The 19,155-nt window shown below is 48.7% G+C and overlaps 1 long non-coding RNA gene across 1 annotated transcript in view; it reads left to right on the top strand.

Moving 5' to 3' along the window:
* LOC107127852 (uncharacterized) overlaps positions 1–19,155 on the top strand; it is a 187,307-nt gene that overhangs the window by 153,582 nt on the left and 14,570 nt on the right. Inside the window, exon 2 of the long non-coding RNA XR_001486156.3 lies at positions 8,739–8,801. This is a non-coding gene — a long non-coding RNA (uncharacterized lncRNA). The remainder of the gene's footprint in view (positions 1–8,738; positions 8,802–19,155) is intronic.

Raw genomic sequence — 19,155 nt, 5'->3', positions numbered from 1 at the left:
TGTTCATTCATTCGTTCAACCCCAAAAGGGCCTGTTTCAGGTGCTGATTGTAAAATGGAGAATAAAACAGACAAGCTGTCTGCGCTCAAGGATCTTAACAGTCTCGTGGACAGAGACACAAACCAAAATGAAATAAACAAGAATGATTTTAGATTAGGCTCTGAAGTGTGGTCTGAGTGGAGACTTTGGAAGTTAAGCAAAATGTTTCAAGCTAAGGAAACAGCAAGTACAGAGACCTTGAGGCATCAAAGATCTTGGAGATTTCCAGCATGGAAATAGAGATAGCGAATGGAAGAGCAGTGTACAGGGCAAGAAATGATGCAAGATGAAGGAGGATTGTCGAGGAAATTAAGTAAAGGAACATATGTAAAGAGATGAGGCCAGGTGCGGTGGCTCACACCTGTATTCCTAGCCCTGTGGGAGGCTGAGGTGGGAGGATGGCTTAAGCCAAGAGTTTAAGACCAGCCTGGGCAAAATAGGGAGACCCCATCTCTACAAAAATTTTAAAAATTAGCTGGGCCTGATGGTGCAAGTCTGTAGTCCCAGCTACTCGGGAGGCCAAGGCGTAAGGGTTGCTTGAGCCTACAAGGTTGAGGCTGCAGTGAACCATGACCAGGCCACTGTACTCCAGCCTGGGTGACAGAGCAAGACTCTGTCTCAAAACTGAAAATGAAAGAAAGAGGAGAAGGAGTGGTGGTTGGGGTGGGGGGGCAGCACAGAAGGGACCAAGAAAGGAAAGGAAAGGAAGGGAAGGGGAGGGAAGGGGAGGGAAGGGAAGGGAAGGAACATATGACATTATTATTATGGGAATATCCCAGACCTGATGGTCATAGGAATATAAGAGAAGATGGATCATGAACAGCATTAGCAGAGGTGCTTGGATCCAGTGATGAGCTTTATGGGAGGGGAGGGCATCCCATCTGGGTGACCAAGAGAGTGAGGTTCAGTTCCCTGAAATGGGGAGGTGCTGAGAGGAGCCTGGTTGAGGATGTATGGGGATTTGTTTGGATGTGGTGAATTTGAGATCCTGGCTGGAATCAGTCATCAGCCTGCCCTCTAGGCATTTGGCAAAATGGGGCTTAGGAAAAAAGTCCGGGACAGGGGTTTGGGACATCTTCAAGGAAAAGGGGAAGCAACAGGAATTAGGATGGGCTGAGGACTGAGCCTCGGGTTCCCCTTTGTGCTGGACCTGGGAGGAAGAAGGGGAGCCAAGAAAGTAAGGGGGAGCTTCGGAGGTCTGGGCACCTGAGCGAGGCCCCCTTGTCACCTGAATTCCCACCTTCTTGGGAAGCCTGAAGAGTTAGCAGAAGGAATCCGAGGATCAAGTCTACTCTTGCTTTCCTGGGCTCATGTGGGGCCACAGACCCCGTATTTCTAGCATGGCCTCTGCTCCCAGCCTGGGCTTGTGTAACAGGCGTGGGGAAGTGCAAGGGGCTGTAGGTCCTGAACCGAAAGGCGGGTGTTGTGAGAACCGTCTGTCTATAATGGCACAGGTATTTGGGAAATGCCACAGAGCAGGTCTGTTCAACCCTGTGGCCTGCAGCCTGTCAGCTGGGTTAGGATTCTCAGTCACGTTCACATTCAAGCCAATATTGACTGTATCATTCAGTGGAAAGAACTGTCCTCCCATCCCTGTAATTGACAGCAGCACTTGCCATCTGGGTGTGTCTGGCTCTTGTCTCACTTTGGGTCATGTCGGTGGTCCCAAGAGTACCCTTTTGGGGATACTCTTTATCCTTGATTTCTAATCCATCTCTGATGTAGCAAACAAGTCTGTAGCTTCTGTTTTTACTGTTTTTTTTTTTTTAAGTTCACTTAATAGTTTTATTTCTAGTTCAAAACAATGAATGTCTATCTTATTTTTATTATCTTTTAAATACCATGACACTTTTGTCTTCATCAAACAATGCCTGTTTATTTTAGACATGTAAAAATAGGAAAACAAATCACTGTTAAACTGACTACCCAGAGATAACTAATGCTAACCTTTTGCTTCCTTCTTCCAAGTTTGCTTTTATAACCCATGCAATTCTATAATTTTTTTTTACAGTATTAGCAATAGCTAACATTTATGGATTACTTGCTATAGTGCAGGAAATATGCAAAGCAGTTGAATACACAGTTTAATTTAGAATTAATTATATAGAGAGAAACAAGCAATATAGAAAAAAGCATAGTCCTATTTTACATCCTCAAATAAAAATAACAGTTATGGTTGTAGAGGGTTTACAAGGGGCAAGAAGTAGTCACTACAGCTATCCCCATTTTTCAGTTGAGAAAACGGACACCCAGAAGGTGTCTAGACTAAGCTGGGTGTGGCAGCTCACACCTGTAATCCCAGCACTTTGGGAGGCCGAGGCGGGTGGATCACCTGAGGTCAGGAGTTTGAGACCAGCTTGGCCAACATGGCGAAACCCTGTCTCTACTAAAAATACAAAAAATTAGCCGGGTGTGGTGGTGGACACCCATAATCCCAGCTACTCCAGAGGCTGAGGCAGGAGAATCACTTGAACCTGGGAGGCAGAGGTTGCAGTGACCTGAGGTTGTGCCATTGAACTCCAGCCTGGGCAACAAGAATGAAACGCCGTGTCAAAAAAAAAAAAAAAAAAAAAAAAAAAAAAAAAAAAAAAAAAAGTCTAGACTTAAGATTTTAGTCTGCAACTCTTTGCCTGTAGAACCCATGCATGTGTGACATGATTTTGATCATTTGATAATATGCTGAGATTGTTTTGTCCTTGTGTCTGCAGCATTTTTACTGACTCCTTAGCGTTCTCTTACTCCTCATCCATGGCCTCTATTCACACCTAGAATGGATGGCTGTTCAGAATGAAGCCTGCATCCTCCTGTGTTCACCTTCAGGAAGAGGGAGATTTTTCTTTGCTCTCTCTCAGCTCCTTGTGAGGCTCCTCAATGTAGCCTGTGGGGAGTGGGTGTTTATCTCCTTCCAAAAAGTGCACGCTCGTCTCACCCAATTTGGAGCTGGAGTTTGTGATTTGGCTAGAACTCTACAAAGATTGCACTCCAGCTGATGGTAGGTTTGCACGTTCCAGTCTCTCTTTCCGCCACCTCTCACTGGGTCACCTAGAATCCCTCTGGGCGAGGCACAAGAAAACAACATTTTCATTGCTTTAAGTCAGAGGCAGTTGTGTAGAACTGGTTTGTTTTTCCATAATGTCATTGTCCTTGAAAACAAAAAAATATATATATGCACACATGTAGGCACACACACATACACACCTCTACCCTTGTACATATATTTGTTTGGGTGAGGTTGCCCACATATGATAAACCTTAGCCCAAAGTGGAAGAGTTTGGTGCCCACGCCAGAGCAAAATACCGTAACCCTCCACTGGTAAGGCTAGAAAAGCACAGTTTCTCTTTCACCCAGGTCAGTCTCAGAGAGAGGCACTTTTTAAGAATTTTGTGAGTAGCTCACACGGGTATTAGATGCAGGGAAGCTTGAGTTATTTCTCTGACAGACTCCCATTTTCTGTAGGCTGAAAGGGTGAATGCTAACCCTCTATATTGACCGGAGCCTTGTCTTTCAAGCTCTGGGTGTGTGGTCATTGCAGGGCTGACTTGGGAGGTTGGATAGGGAACGATCTTCCGCAGGGGAAACCCCCAGGAAGACAGTAAAAGAGAGGAGAGAACTTGCCGGCCTGCCATCAGGTTTGTTTTTGTTAGATGAAAGATAATCCTTGCTTGGTGTCAACTTGTCTTGGCGTTGCGGTAACAATTCTTTGGTGATCTAGCTCTTTAATGAGCATACGAGATGAGCACCGACTCCTGTTAATCACTATCTCCTCTGGAAAGACTCCTTGGAAAGGAAGAGCAAATGAAAGAGAGAAAGAAAGAAAAAGGTGTTTGGAGAAATGTGTATATGTGAGTGTTCTCCAAGTAAACATTTCAGAGCCGGGCCAGAATAATTAGGAGGTACATTGCCATCTGGAAATGTTCATTCTTTTGTTTACCTTGTATTGAGTTTGTTCCAACTAGTGAATCCCTTGATATGGGATACCTGAACTTCTCTTCCTTATAAAAAAAAAAACATCACACATATCTCCTAGTTGGTGCTTTCTTTGATTTTAGCTGAGCTGGGTCAGGTAGTGTGTGGGAAAGATCACCGGGCAGCCTGCTTATCAAAAAGCCAAGCCTGGATGCGGTGGGGAGGGGCGGGCAGGAGAGAAGGCCTTCCACCCTCCTGCAACAGGAAAATAAAGGAGATAAATAAACCCTAATCCTGACCTGGGGGCAAATCCCAATAAAGATCCAGGTTAATTTTTCCTGCCGATCCAACCCTGGGATTCATTGTGAGAATTAGACATTCTGTGGCACTAATTTGCCAGATCAGATTGTATAATTATCTTTTATAGGCCTGGGTGTGATGTGTGCTCCGTGTTTATGCTGCAGGGGGCTGAGTGTGTGTGTTTGGCCTTCAGAGTTGCTGCTCCATCCTGCCAGTCTGCACTTCTCACACACAGGCGGGGGTGGCAGCTGTTGGAGCTTCTGCCTGTCCAGAAACAGGCCCAGGGTGCCGGGGCCTGGGATGAACTTGCCTGGAGTGGGTCAGAAAACTTTCAATAGAACCCGGAGTAAAAAGGATGAACCTATGGCAGGCAGGTGGGGGTGGGTCCCCTGGCTCAAGTGGGGGTCTCTGAGAAAGAGCATTCAACAAGGGGTTTCAGTAAAGGCTGACAAGTTTGGAGACTGGAAAAAAAAGTAGGTAAATTCAGAACCACATGATGATGTTCATGATCTTTGGCACTTTTGTCTTCCTAGGCCCCTTCCTCCATAAAAATAAAACATTAAAAATTGTATTTTACGGGCCAGGTGCGATGGCTCACGCTTGTAATCCCAGCACTTTGGGAGGCCGAGGCGGGTGGATCACGAGGTCAGGAGATCGAGACCATCCTGGCTAACACGGTGAAACCCCGTCTGTACTACTATAAACACAAAAACTTAGCCAGGCGTGGTGGCGGGCGCCTGTAGTCCCAGCTACTCGGGAGGCTGAGATAGGATAATGGCGTGAACCCGGGAGGCAGAGCTTGCGGTGAGCCGAGATCGCGCCACTGCACTCCAACCTAGGCGACAGAGCAAGATTCCGTCTCAAACAAAAACAAAAACAAAACCATTGTATTTTACGGCTGGGCGCAGCGGCTCACGCCTGTAATCCCAACACTCTGAGAGGCCAAGTCAGGTGGATCACATGAGATCAGGAGTTTGAGACCAGCCTGGTCAACATAGTGAAACCCCGTTTCTACTAAAAATACAAAACTTAACCAGGTGTGGTGGCTTGTGCCAGCTGCTTGGGAGGCTGAGGCAGGAGACTCACTTGAACCTGGGAAGCAGAGGTTGCAGTGAGCCGAGATCACGCCATTGCACTGCAGCCTAGGGGACAGAGCGAGACTCCATCTCAAAAATAAATAAATAAATAAATAAACAAATATTGTATTTTACAATTACAGTGATACAAGGATGAATAGAAGTCAGGCTGGATTCGTTGTTATCTAGGCATTCGTATTCCTGTCGTTTTATTCATTCTGGTTTTAAAAAGAATTAGAACATTTTCTTGGGCCCCCTAAAAGTATTGGGAGTCCAGTAGATGTGTTGGCCTTGGGTAGGTTTCTAGAAATTGGACCCAGTGGTTTGATTTCTTGACTACTTGGCCTGTTTTGTTGAGAAATCACTCCACTTTGAGTTTGGACCCATCCCGAATATCCAAGAATTCCCCCAACCTGCAATTCTTATTCTGGCCAAAGAGGGGGCTCTAGCTCATAAAGTGTTGACATCCCATTCCCGTTCCAGGTATTTTTCCCTTTCCACCCTGGTCTTCTCCTGTAGCGTGTGGCAGCCTTTTCCGGCATGGCCTCCTGCGTTCCTGGTGCACTTTTTGGAGAAGGTGGCGAGTCTGTGGGACTGGACGTATTCCAGCCTAATGTCTCCTTGTGGCCTCACCTGCTGGGCCTTTTGTTTCCCGGTTCCTCAGTCTAAGGTGTCCTGGAGGAGAGGGCTCTTCCCTCTTGGTTGGAGGTGTCTTGTTGCTGGTGTTGAGCTGGGAACCACTAGGTGGTGTATGGCTCCAGGCATCCCTGGGAATGTCTGGAAGGAACTGGGAGGGGTGGGGCGGGGGGTGCGGGAGGCAGGGAGGGACCCTTGGGGGCAGGTTGTGGGTAGCCAGTTGCAGTCTGTGGCCTCCCTCAGAGGTTTGGAGTCGGGTGTGGTGTGCTGCTGTTGGCCTCTTTCCGAGGGAGTGCCATCCACTCCCTGTCCCACCGCCGTCCGCGGCAAGGACAGTAAGGGCAGTGCTACGTGGTGGGGAGGTGTGTGTGAAGTCACGGAAGAGCTTCACAGGGCAGATGCCAAGGCCAGTGGGCCCCGGACAGAGTCAGGCTCCCTGGGCGGCCCTGCGTCTTGGTGGCCCTGGTCAACCTGCCGATGCAAAAAGCCAGCAGGCAAGAGACCCCTACTCCCTTTAAGGACCAGAGCAGAAACAAACCATTGTGTTGGATGCAGTGATCCAGGTGCACTTCAGGGTACAAGCTGGACTGCTTCGAACAGGATTACAGGAAAGGGGGAAGGGGGCAGCTGTCTCTTGGGACATGAGTAATGTCTCTTACCCAGTTGGCACTTGAGAAGTCAACGGGGCACGTCTCTGGGGCCTCCTGGAAAAGTGGTGTTCTCCAACACAGAGGAGAAAGCTGTGGCTGGAGGTAGGGGTGTGGTCAGCTTGCCTGAGGTTCCTCAGGGGCATAGGAGGGGCAAGAGGGGATACCTCTGAGTCCTTGCAGCTCAGGATGTTCTGAGGACCCCCAGCGCTGGGTTTATCCAGGAGAAGTTTAGGAAGGCAGAGTCTCAGGCTGCCACCCCAGACCCCCCGAATGCAAAATTTCAGCAAGACGGCCAGATGATCCTCAGAATCTGCTACTTATTAAACTTACCTGGGGAACTTAAAAAAGAAAAAAAAAAAAAAATCCTAGTGCCCAGGCCTCACCTATAGCAATCAGAACCTCTGGGGTGGGGCTCAGGCTTCAGAATGATTTTCCAGCTGTCCAGGGGAGGGGGCAGGAATTGCCATGAGTAGCCAGGTCTGAGAGCCTCGGTTGTAAGCCTCTGCCTCCCCTCTTTCATCTATTCCGCACTGTAGGATTTCAAAAGGATCCCTCTCCAGTGTCCCACTACTCTCTCTCCCCAATCCCTGCGATTATTACATTGGCAGAATTGAGGCTTCACGGGGACAGGGTGAAGAGTCAAGACTGAGTCAGGATAAAGTGTGCACCCCCCATGGAGGGGTAACACTGAAGCTACATCCATTCAGGTGGGCTTTAGCTTGAATGAGTTTATTGGATGCTTTCCACCTAATAACAAACTGAAAATGGGTTGCATATGGGGGTGGCTTTGTATAAAGTAGAAACAGCAACCCATTCCAGATGCCAGGGTTGGAGTTGGTGGGTCTTGTGAAGTTTTGCTTGCTCTGTTTTGGTGAGTTTTCTAGCATTTGCAGGGTAGGTCCAGCATTGGCCAGTTAGGTCCCAAGTGTTACATGATTCATCAGGGCTAAAACTGTCAACCTCCTTTGCCCTGCATTCAAGAGCCTATGCATTCGAGGTTGGTCCTGGGTTAAGTTCATGGGTGTGATAGTGGGAGGCAGGCCCAGCAAACATGTATTGCTGCTGTGGGGGTTGGGGGTGCCGGAGCCCAGGGGGACCTCCAATCTGATCTGGTGGTAGGTGCTGGTTGATGGAGTTGGCCGCAGGGTACCAGCTCAGCCCTGTCCTCAGTAACTCAGAAACTACCGGAGTGATAATGTATAATGTACACCCAGCAAAAGAACAAACACCAGCCAGAGACAATCCTTTCTCTTGTGTGTGAAGGTTACAAGTTTTCTGTTTCAAATCTGATGGTATTCTTTTTCCTTTTTTTCTTTCTTCTCTCTGTTTTCATTTGCCAACCTAAGGGTCTAGAGTGATTTCTTTGAGCCTAATGATGGGGAAAGTTAGAATGGGGCTATTATCTTTAAACACCTTTTGAAATACTACTCTTCCTGGTGTCGGAATTAGATTGAACAGAGGTTGGGTTTAAAGATTGAATATCTATTTTAGCAGCAGAAACTATGCTGATATCTGTGTATGTTTGTTCAGGAATTACATGGGTGGAATGAAAGAGAAACCCACACAGGAACGTATAATTAATAATAGTATAGCTGATGTTTATTGAGTGCTTAACAGGGACCAGACATGGTACTAGACGCTCCTCATATGTCATCCCATTGAGTGAATTCAGACATATAATAAATTAGAACATATAAAAATTCAGAAATAGGATCATAGGAGTAAAAGACCCAATAAAAACAGAACAACTTGGCACTGTGGCATTAGATTGTTTTGTAGTAAATGTCCATTGTAAACTTAAGTATTTTTATAACTTGAAAAAATTACTATCCAGTGTAAATATCCATTGACATCGTAGTTTATTCTAGGTCAAGTTTGTGATCATAATAAACTGTATTTCTTTGAAAATATTCTTCAGTTTGCCGTATCCATAATTGGCATAGGAAATGAATTACTCCCCTTTTTCTGATGAATGTAGTTTTAGTCTATATGGAAGAATAAACAGCTATTAAACTCCTATGTGCTTGTGGGGAGCTGTCTGGTACTGAGGAACCACTCCGTCCACATTTAAGCTTCAAGATGAGTTTCGTTATCTTGTTTCCTGGTGTAACTCTTCTCCTATTTTTCTAGGCGGAATCAGAGGTTTCTGGCTGACTCGGTGGGTGCTTTGTACCAGGGAAGGACAAGAAAGAGGTGAGTTGCACTTGGCAGTCATAGTACAGCTGCCTCCCTGTGGCTCTTCTTACTTCGAGGTTTTGCTCCTTCTTCAGTGCAACTCTTTGCCCAGACATCCCTAAAGCCCCCAGCTCAGAGCAGCAGTTGGCAGGCAGGAGCTTTGCAGTTAGCCATCGGAGAGACCCAGGGACATGGGCTAATAAGTACAAACAGTCATCACAATTAATTCAGGCCAGGCTCTGTGTTCCTGGCTTTTACTTGAATCAACTCATTTTCACCTCTTACAACTCTAGCCGTCAGGTCCTGTTATGCCCAACCTACAGATGGGGAGACTGAAGTTCAGTCACTTGCCCAAGGTCACACAGTTAACGAGTGAGGAAGCCAGGCCTGGACTGTTGCTGGGATCTATTGCTGTTTCGAGTGACTGTGAATTTTCCCAGCTCCCCGGGGCACCATGCAACAGGTCCTGCTACCTGCCCTGAGCACACTGAGTCCCCTGCAGGGCACAGAGGTCTTGCAGTTTGCAGGGAGAACATGAGGCAGGTGACTCAAAGCCTGCGGGTCCAGGAGATAAACAGGTGGATTGCACCTGCTGGCCTTCAGAAACACAGAGACTGTCCATGGGGTTATATGGGATATCAGGGCTTTCTGGCATGCTGCCAACTGAAGTCTGCTCCCAATAAAACAGGATGTGGAACAAGGGGCCGCTCTCCTACTGCAAGGGCTGGGTTTGCCCAGGGTTGTCTAGATTCCACCATCCACAGCGGTTACAGCACTGGTTGTAAGTCTCAGTCGTAAGTACTAAGCTGGAAGCTCAGAACATGGTCAGATTTGATTGGAAGCAAATCATCTCAAGTAGTATGAAGCCTGGGAGAGGGTTGTCCCTGCTGCCTACAGAGCCACCAGGGGTCATACTGGCAGATTGCAGGCCCAGCAGCAGCAGCAGCAGCAGCAACAACAACAACAACAACAACAACAACAACAACAAAGGAAATGAAAGGGAGTGGGGAAAAGGGGTAGGAGAGAGAGCAAATGCACCCTTCCTTCTGTTCTGATGGTGTCAGGGCATGAGGGTTACAGAGTGCAGGGAACACCCAATGGGGACATTACGCCATGGAGCAGCTAATACTGCTTGAGTTGCTGTACAATGCAAACACATTTTTGGAACTAGATAGATTATGTTGCAAATTTGTCACTATCAGTCTAGTATAGCGGTAGAGTGTAGACCCGGATGCCCTGGGTTCAAATCCCATTTCCACTGCGTCTTTGCTTTGTGACCTGGGGCTGGTGACCTTCACTTTTCTGAACTATGCTTTCCACATTTATAAAATGGAGGTAATAAAAATAATCTCTTCCATGTTTTGAAGTGAAATGGGAGAATATACAGTTCAGTGCCTGGGATGTATTATGCATTTACAATGAATGTCAGTGGTTTTTTTTTCTGTGTTTTACAGTCTCCCTAGCTCTGGATATGATCTTGGGTAAATTACAAAGCCTCAATTTCCTCATCTGTGAGATGCTGATGCTAATACCCTGTCCTCAGGGGAGGTTGAGAATTGAATGAAATAACCAAATCCAAAGTCTAGGTCATAGTGGATGCCTATTCGTTCCCTTCCTTATTTATCTTTATCTTATTCCACGCAGCTCAAGTAGAAGGAAGGTGGACATTGGTTTTAACTCCCCCACCCACTAGAATACTAAGTCCTGACAATGACTCCACAGCAATTTTCCATTTGATCCTTCCCCTCCCTTCTCCCAGCCACCCCTCTGGTATTGGCTTTCATAGAGCAAGCTGGGATAACCACAAGGGGCCCCAGCCTTTGGACTCCAAGTCTTTCCTCCCCAAAGTAATCCTATTGGTTTCTTCCCTAAGCCTCTTTCTGAAATCCAGCATTGGACATGGCATTTTCTTATTAGAAAAAAACCATCGTGGCTCTGTTTATTGTCCGAGCAACCAAATCTCACTGGACACTCCACCTCACTTCCCATCACTTCCTACTCACATTTGGATCCTTTCAGCCCAGCTCACCTGGTCTGTATCTCACCCCAAGACTGGACTTGACTGCACCCTGCCACTGTGCTCAGCACACCCCCTCCCTGTGTCACCATCTGTGTACCTCATTGCTTAAAAACCCACAGCCATGGGTCCATGGGACTGGCAGCTGTTTTACCTGCCCACCATCTCACCTTCAGAGCTTCACCTGCAGTGCTGGCTCTGCCTTCCCAGCTAGTGCATTGAGAGTGGGATGAGGGTAAGAGGGGATCTCTTTCATTCCCCACCATCCTTTCTTTACTGGTCATCCTGGGATCCAAGGAGCATGCAGTAGGGGCCCAGATGACGGCATGCACTCACCGGTGGGAGCGTGGGCCTGGAAAGAGAGTCTATGGTTGAAGTTACTCTTCAGCTACTGTTTGGGTTTGGATGTGTATTGGGGTGGGGGTTGATGAGTGATGCCAAGGGGATTTCCAGGCAAACTGCAGGCCTGCCTTTCTGGAAGCAGCACCTTCTGCCTTTGCCAGCCCTCTCCCCGCCTCCCCAGGGAACCCCATCCTGAAGACCAGCTCATTCCATAAGATGCATAGCCTCCTCCCTGTAAGTGGCAGCATTTCCACCCTTCACTTGTTCATCAGTTCATTCATTCATTCACTCACCTAATAGATATTTACAGGACACTCACTGTTCACTGGGACTGCTCTAGGCAGAGAACAGGCACTGAACAAAACAGGCTCCATCCTGCTGGCATGGAGCTTGACTTCTAATGGGGTATATGAGTCCATTTCCATGCTGCTGATACAGACATACCTGAGAATGGGTAGTTTATAAAGAAAAAGAGGTTTAATGGACTCACGTTTCCACACGGCTGGGGAGGCCTCACAATCACGGCAGAAGGCAAAAGGCACGTCTTACATGGTGGCAGGCAATAGAGAATGAGAACCAAGCAAAAGGGATTTCCCCTTATAAAACCATCAGATCTCGTGAGGCTTATTCACTACCATGAGAACAGGATGTGGAAAACTGTCCCCATGATTCAATTATCTCCCACCAGGTCTCTCCCACAACACTGGGAATTATAGGAGCTACAATTCAAGATGAGATTTGGATAGGGACAGAGCCAAACCATATCATGGGGCCAGGAAAGACGGGAAGCATTGGGTCAGCCATCATTGTTCTTTTGCCTTTCCTGTCCTGCAGCCACACTGGCTGTCAAGGTGGGGCAGGCTAAACAGTAAAAAATAGTAAGTATGTAAATTTTCTAGTATGTAAGGAGGTGATAGTGTTATGGAGGAAAAAAAAAAAAAAAAAAGACAGTCAGGAAAGGCAGCTCCAGTGTGCAACGCAGGGAGAGAGGTGGAGGGCAGTTTGCAGGGCTGAACGGAGAAGGCGACATTTGAGCACAGACTTGCAGGAGGATGTTTTGGAGCCTTTGAAACAGATGGAGCAGGTACATCAAGGCCCAAAGCAGGTGCGAGTATATAGTGTGCTTGAGAATCAAGCTCAGTGAGCGCTGAGTGCTGAGGGGGCGGTGACCACCAGACCAGGTCAGGCCCGGAGGCCTTGGGCCTTCCCTCTGAGGGACCTGGGAGCCAGGCAGGGTTTTGAGCAAAGCATGCTGTGATCCAACTCAGTGTGAAAAAGACTTCTTTACAGGGAAGCTGAGAGCAACAGGGAGACCAGTAGGAGGAGGGGAGGGCGGGCGGGGGAAGGGTCCAAGCAGGAGGGATATTGAATGTGCCTGTTTATGTCCCTGGCACACAGTGGCACACACACGTTACCATAGAATGACATTGATGGTGGTGATGAGGTGACACGCCACGGTGCCACATCTCAGGGACTGATACTCAACAACCGTGTGACTCCCGGATTCAGGATAGCCTCTTTCATTGGGGTTGTGGCTTCATATGAGGGCCACTCTCCTCACCCTCCTGGCTGCAGAGCCACCAGGGGTCACACTGGCAGATTGCAGCCCCAGCAGCAAAAAAAAAAAAAAAAAAAAAAAAAGGAAATGGAGAGGGGAAGATGGGTAGGAAGAGAGAGACAGCAAATGCACCCTTCCTCCTGTTCTGATGGTGTTAGGGCTTGAGGGGTACAGAGTGCAGGGAACACCCAACGGGACAGTAGCATGCCATGGAGCAGCTAATACTGCTTGAGATCATTCTTCGTGGCCCCTCTGAAGCTCTTTGCGGGGTCTCCTTGTTGTCTTGCCGCCTCTTAGCTCCCTCCCGTCTTCCTCCTCCCTCTAAGAAAGGACAACTTGACCACGGCAGGAATGACTGGTTCAGCCGTCTTTCCTCTTTTGTCTTTCTCATCCTCCGGCCACATTGATCCTCCAGGCAGGACAGACTAAGGGTGCTTCAGAGCTCACAGAACCAGCGTGTCTTTCTCAGAATGCTTCCGGGACGGCCCCGTCTTGGTGGTGATTAGCAACTCTCCTGTAATTGCACGTAACCTGAAAATAGAATCTATAAGGGAATGAATGCCTGGTGCCCTTTGTTGGGGGACCTTGCTGTTCATGCACACTGCAGAGAGCTAGCTGAGGGCCACACCAGAACCCCCTTCTACCTGATGAAGCCTTAGAATTGTGTACATGTTGCTGTCTGTTGGAAACGCTTAGAGAAAGGAAAGGGCAATGGGAGTGGTGGGATTTTTCGCTGTGTGTTTCTCCCAAGGTTGAGTGTGTTTCCAGAGTGATCCCGCCAGGCTCCTGGGCAGTGTGGACCCTTTCCTCTCCAGTGCCTTGCATTCTTCCGTTCCCAGACCAATGGCCCAGGGAGATGGAGCAAGATGGTAGCCTCATGGCTGGGTCCCTGGAGCCACAGTTATAAACAGTGATATTACAATGTTACTGCCTTGTGTGGATTTCGCATACTTCCTTTTAAAGAACTGTCACATTCCCTACCATATAGCTCCAAAAGTTTCTGTGGTGAGATCATGAGGAGGAAGGACTATTTTTAAAGATGAAAACTCTGACGCTCCAGGAGGACACTCTCTTTCCCCAGGTCCATCCATCATGTATGTGTGTGGTGGGTAGGGGAGAGGTGCTGCGGCTCGAATGTTGGTTTCTGCCATAACCATAATTGAGAGTGAAAAACCCGGGCCCTGGGAGAAAGAAGCCAGTCCTGGTTCTGAGTGTCAGCGGCAGTGGGGATGAGCTCACCCGGGGACCAGAGCCATTTAGAGGACTTGCAGATGGAACTTCCCCTCAGGGTCCAACTGTGAGTCACTGTGGTTCCTGTCCCTGCGCAGGCTCCATCTCCAGGCCTCCCACTTCACCCTGGGACATTATGGTTGCTGGTCAGACCTCATGACTCACTTGGACTCTCGAGCCGCCTCCGGGGGTGGAGTCTCTCTCCTGGCATCTGGACCCTTGGTGCTATCGACGAAGCTTGGCTGGTGCCCTTAGCTGCTATGTGCAAGACGTGTGTCCCAGGGAAAGCCCCTCTCTCTCTGCAGAGGTCAAGTGAAAGCCACGGCCGCGGCCAACAGAGTTCAAAATGCAGGCTTGGAAAGTCCAGGGGGGCTCTGTGGAGGTGAGACAGCCACAGGCGGAGCTTTCCGAGCCCCCGGGCTGAGTTTGGCTGTGATACCTGAGAGAGAGACGGGGGAGCTAACAAGCGCTGGGTTGCAGTGTCATCCCATGGAGAGGAGCGAGCGGAGTTCACCCAAAAGGCCAACGGCTGGCAGGGTGTCACGTTTCCCACCACACCCGGGGCTCAGCCTCTGCTGTCATTTCTCCTCCTCGGTTTTCATCTTCTAAGGGAAGAAATAGTGTCATCTTTTCTCAACCTGTCAGTCTCACACCTGCCTGGAGCCCCTGGCAGTGAGACACCCAGTGCTGTTTAATCTGATGTCATCTCTGTTGATTGTCTGTTTTAGAAACCAGGTAGCAAGAGGGACTTTCTGAGGATTAAAAAAAAGTAAATCCCCAAACTATTTTGGGGAGGTTTTTTTTTTTTAACCTCCCATTTTTTAGTTTCATTATTTCTTTTTCTCTTAAATACACTCTCTTTTATAATTAAGAAGAATTAATTTTTAAATTAAGAAAGAGAGACCAAATGCACCCCTTGGGTTGAGGAGTTATGAAAGCAGTGTTTAGGGTAAAGGTCAAAGGTGAGGTGGATGTCACTGGGTCTTGGGCATGGGTACCCACCTGCTGGCAAACATAAGAGAGGCCATATGGGAGTGGGAAAGAAGGGTTACTGACAAATATATATGAGCTTGTTTTTTTGAATGACATTTATTTATTGTCTATCAAGAGATTACTCCTGAGAGATTAACACCAGAGTCACCTGAGGAGTGTGGGTGCCCGGAGCCTTGGACTCGGTGACCTCTCCTGCCTCCCACCTGACTCCTGAAGTAGGGGAGTGTATTAACAGTCATTGACCTCAGTTTACCTGCTTTCAGCCTCTGCCCTTCCCGAGAGGGACGAAGCTGACTTACTGCATCGCAGTTTTGTCCTTTAGTCCATCAGCTCTGGAACTTTCCACCTCTGGTATTTTTGGTTTCCAAACAAAGGGTTGAGGACGCACGACAGCAATGTTTAGAGGAAGGTCAAAGATGAGGTGGATCTAACTGGGCCTCAGGCATGGGCGCCCACCTGTCAGACTCTGTCCTTCTCAGACAGCTGCCCGGGCAGGAGCTGCCTCTTGGGACGCTGAGTGGGCCATCTCCATTGGGAGAATTGGGGGACCAAGGGAGAAGGCAGGGACTGGATCACTCCTGGGGATGCTATTTGACATAGACCATGAGGGTCAGCCCCACTGGGCCCGGCTGACCTGGTAGATGGGTAGGTCTAGGGTATGAACATGGACATTAGTTGGCCAGGGTGTGAGAACTTGTGTGAAACGGTCGGCCCCTGGGTGACTCAGTCTCCTAGCAAACTATAAAAGGGAAGTGACTCATTTCCAGCCCTGAACAAGAACTCCTAAGGCTAGGCCGCCAGCACCTGTCTGGGACGTGGTTAGTTATTAACGCTGCCAGTAAGAGTGTCATGGGAACCAAACGCAGGCCTAGATGCCTGGAGGCAGCTTGGCTTTTCACAGCTTGCAACTGTCCACTCACCTTCCCTTGCTGTGGCTCCTCTCTGCCTGACCCCAAATGCAGAGGAGGCCCTTGAACTCTTAGTTGCTGGTGGCTCCCCAGGTGCCTCTTGAGGGTGCAGATTCCACAGGGGTTGGGAAAGGGGGAAAAAGAAGTTTGTTGGTCAGGGGAAATCACAACGACATTTTGTTTTTTGTTTTTTGTTTTTTGTTTTTTGTCCTGTTTAGGAGATCAGGTTCAAGGAGCCAGCCAGACTCTGGGCTTCCAGGAGGAGTGGGCTGTGGAGGGGCTGGCCCCATCTGCACGTCTCTCTCCTCCTGGCCCTGCAGGTGCCACCTCCTGAGTCCTGGTTCCTGTGGCTCCATCACATCTGCAGTGAAGGCCTTTGGGAAGCGTGGGTTATGTGGGTCCAGGGGCCCCACCCTCCCGTGGAGGCCCTTGGCCTAAGGATCACTAACTCACACCACACTGACCTCTGGCTCCCAACAAGGGCAGTGTTCCTCTTGCTCCATTCTGCTCTGAAGTCCCCCAAACCACTTCCTGGGCCTGCTTAGTAAAACACAAGGCTCATCTCTGAGGACCTCTGCAGGGCTCATGAGTTGAGCCAGGAGTTCAAATCAGCTCCGCGTTCTCCTTTCTTTCTCCACGTCTGGAAAAGTACAGAATGGGCAGCTTCTCCTCCCAGATCCCAAAAGGCATGTTTTACTGCTCCTGGGGGAGGCTCAGCCTGGGCACAAGCTATGCCTACTCCTGCCAGGGCCCTGCCCCTCCACTTCCCAACTGTCAAGCGGGAGGAGGGAGGATGATTGAACAGAAAGACACAGGAGTTTTAGTGAGTCAGGCTCTCCAGCATCCAAAAAGGGGCCCAGGGCCCAGGGGGAAGAGACATTCCTGGTATTTGTTGCCACCTTTGTAAAACCCTCAAGCGCTGGCGGGCAGCACAGAGGGAGTGGGGATGCCACTTGCCTGCCTAGTCTATGGGAGGAATTGGGACATGCGCTCCCTGGGTGGCCCCGAGCAAACCATCGAACTGCTCCCCCAGAGTTTCCCCATCTGTAAAGTGGGAATAATAACAACACCTGTCCTGCTTACTTGACAGGGTTTCTGTGAGGCCGGCTGAGATCACCGAGCATGTGACAGGGCTGTGGGAGTGGTTAAGGGCCACCCAGATTGGGGTTGAGGCACCGGGGTGCTTATGGTGATTAGCAGCAGAGCAAGGCCTGAGGTCTGTGCTCCCCAGGGAGGGTGGCTTTACAGGCACCCACCTGCGGCTTAAGAGCTTCTTGGGCCTCCCACGGCTGATAAATCACCACCGGGTGGGTGTGCTTTGTCTGGGCTCCAGGATGAGCAGACAGCCTGCCCTTGGCTGCTGCAGAAAGCAGCTCCTCTGCCTTCTCTCCCTTCCTTAGTGGGTTGGGCAGGCGCAAAAATAGATCCCAGAACCCCATCTCTTAGGTTTAGCCAAGGGACTCTCCAGCTGCTCATCTAGACACTCCGGTGGCATTGACTTCCTTTCTCAGGTCACGTAACCATTGGGGGTGCTGATTTAGGGGTCTCCTGGCATGGGATCTGCCCTGGTTTATCACCTGCTGCTGCTGCTTTTTTAAAAAATCAAAGATGGGGTCTCACCATGTTGCCCAGGCTGGTCTTGAACTCCCAAGCTCAAATGATTCTCACACCTCAGCCTCCTAAGTAGCTGGGATTACAGGCTCATGTCACCATGCCCTGCTTGTCACCTTACTGTCAAAGAAGACAGACTCGCATAAGAGTGTCAGATTCTATCCCATAGTGCAGTATACCAAGGAGGTGGTCTGCAAATGGCCATTGAATATACAAATAGCCTCAGTCTTAGCATTTTCTTTCTCATGGTTTATTTTGCTTTGTAGAGTTTCATGCATTTGTTGAAAGGAGGAAGATTGAGATTTAAGGGAGCATCCCTAGTGGGGTAATACCCATCTGCTTAGTGGTTTTTCAGTGCTCAGCACTGTGCGAAGTTATTTGAGTATAGTCTTTGCTCTCATATTTAATAAAATCAGACTCTTTTTGACCACCTAATTCCATCTCCCATTCAGACCCACAGCATCCTCCCAGCCTGTCCAGATAGGTGCTTTCTGCTTGGACACTTTAATGATGGAGAATTTTATCTCTCCTGAGGCTACCCATTCTAACATTGGCACCTGCAGTTGGTGGGAAGTTCATCCGTTTAGGGAGTGTCCATCTGCCTTTGGATACTTCCATCTGTAGGTCCTAGGCAATGAACAGGGGATGGGAGTATGGCAGTATGGCTGAATTGTGGAATGCAGACTACAGAAAAGTTCTGTGAAGGGATAGGACCTGGAAGAATCAGAGAAGACCTTGTGGAATTACTGAAACTTAGAGAAAAAAATGAACTAAACTAGAGAGAGAGCAGGGAGGCGGGCTATGGTATCTCATACCTGTAATCCCAGCACTTTGGGATGCAGAGGTGGGCGGGTTCCTTGAGCCCAGGAGTTCAAGACCAGTCTGGGTAACATAGGGAGACTCTGTCTCTATAAAAATTAGCCATGCATGGTGGCTAATTTTTGTATTTTTTGTAGATGATCCTGGTGCGAGGATCACTTGAGCCTGGGAGGTGGAGGTTGCAGTGAGCCAAGATGGCACCATTTTACTCCAGCCAGGGCTATAGAGTGAGACCCTGTTTCCAAAGAGAAAGAGAAGTTGAAGGCTTTCTGTAATAGTTTGAATAGTGATCTCCCAAAATTCATGTCCGTCTAGAATCTCAGAATCTAACCTTTTTTGGAAATAGTGCCTTTGCACATGTAATTAGCTAAGGATCTTGAGATGAAATCATCCTGGATTCAGGTCCTAAATCCAGTGACACATCCTTAGAAGAGAAGAAGACAGAAAGGAAGGCACTATGAAGATGGAGCAGAGATTGGAGTGGTGCATCCACAAGCGAAGGAATGCTGAGGATTGACTGCAGAAGTTAGGAGAGAGGCAGGGAGCAGATTCTCCCCTAAAACCACCAGAAGGAATCAACCCTCTCCATACCTTGATTTTGGCCCTCTGGGCTCTGGAACTGTGAGAGAATAAGTTCTCTCACAGTTTTAAGCCATCAGTTTGTACTAACTTGAAATGGCAGCCCTAGTAAACGAATACACCACCCAACCTTGAGAGACAGATAAGAGTAAGGAAGCAAAAATAACCATGCTTTGAAAAAGTCTGGGAGAAACAGACTTGAGGTGGGGGGTTGGGGAATTGCGCTGCATGGTAAGGAGACTGGACTCGTTCATTTGTTAGCGGGCAGGGTCTGCAGGCCAGATGCCCCATGGTGCCAGGATGAGGTGTGTATAG

This window comes from Macaca fascicularis, chromosome 16 (genome assembly GCF_037993035.2).
Source record: "Macaca fascicularis isolate 582-1 chromosome 16, T2T-MFA8v1.1".
NCBI lineage: Eukaryota > Metazoa > Chordata > Mammalia > Primates > Cercopithecidae > Macaca > Macaca fascicularis.
This window is presented reverse-complemented; position numbering and strand designations above follow the sequence as displayed.